Source organism: Rhinopithecus bieti, unplaced genomic scaffold, assembly GCF_001698545.2.
Source record: "Rhinopithecus bieti isolate Rb0 unplaced genomic scaffold, ASM169854v2 scaffold_60008, whole genome shotgun sequence".
NCBI lineage: Eukaryota > Metazoa > Chordata > Mammalia > Primates > Cercopithecidae > Rhinopithecus > Rhinopithecus bieti.
This window is the reverse complement of record NW_016822812.1, coordinates 14,185-15,080: the sequence shown is the minus strand read 5'-3', so window position 1 is coordinate 15,080 and position 896 is coordinate 14,185.

The following is an 896-nucleotide window of genomic DNA, read 5'->3' as shown; positions in this document are numbered from 1 at the left end:
GTGTGCATGGTCCTGTGTGTGTATACATGTGTGTGAGTGCACCTGTGTGTATATGTGGGTGTATGTATGTGCACACATGTGTGTATGTGTGCATGTATGTGTGTGTGCATGTATGTGTATGCATGTGTGCACATGTGTGTCTGTGTTGTGTGTCTCTGTGTGTAGGGCATTGTTTTAGATCCTGAATGTTGATTAACTCATTTATTCCTCATAAATATCCGATGAGGTAGGCCAACTACCTATTGTTCTTTTAGCACAAAGTCCAAGAAAGGGAGGCACAGAGAGGTTAAGGAACCTGCCCTGTGTCACACAGCCAGTCACAGAGGCCGTGCCCAGCTCCCGGGGGTTCAGGGGGCCTGTATCTGTCAAGGCCCCTGGTGAGTACCTGAAGGTAAGAGTGCTGTTTGGAACAGGGGTTCCCAGAATCACCCGATGACAGCTTGGGAACCTGTTAAAAATCCAAATTTCTGGGCCCCACTCTGGGAGATCCTGATACGGGGGTCCCGAGTCAAGAATCTGAACCTGTAAGGATGTCCCAGGTGACTCTATCTTGAGCGAGTTTGGGGACCAGTCCCTCTGGCCACCACGAGAGACCCTGCCCGTCTTTTCTGGCCTCACACTGGGCCCCGCGGCACACAGTAGGTGCTCCGTGAATGTTTACTGGACTCCCACCGAGCTGCCGTGACTGCCCAGCTGCAGAAACCAGGCTTGGGCGAGACTGGTCATTTCTCCTCATCCTGGTGGAGCAGGGTCTGGTGTCTGTTCCTAGGTCCCAGCCTCTCTCCTCTCTGAGCAGGGACCGGGAGGTGGTCTGAAACCCTGAAAGCCCTGGGCAGACTGAACCGGCCCAGGAGCGCCTGTGCCAAGCTCCCTGCGGTGGCTCCTCCGCGCCCTAC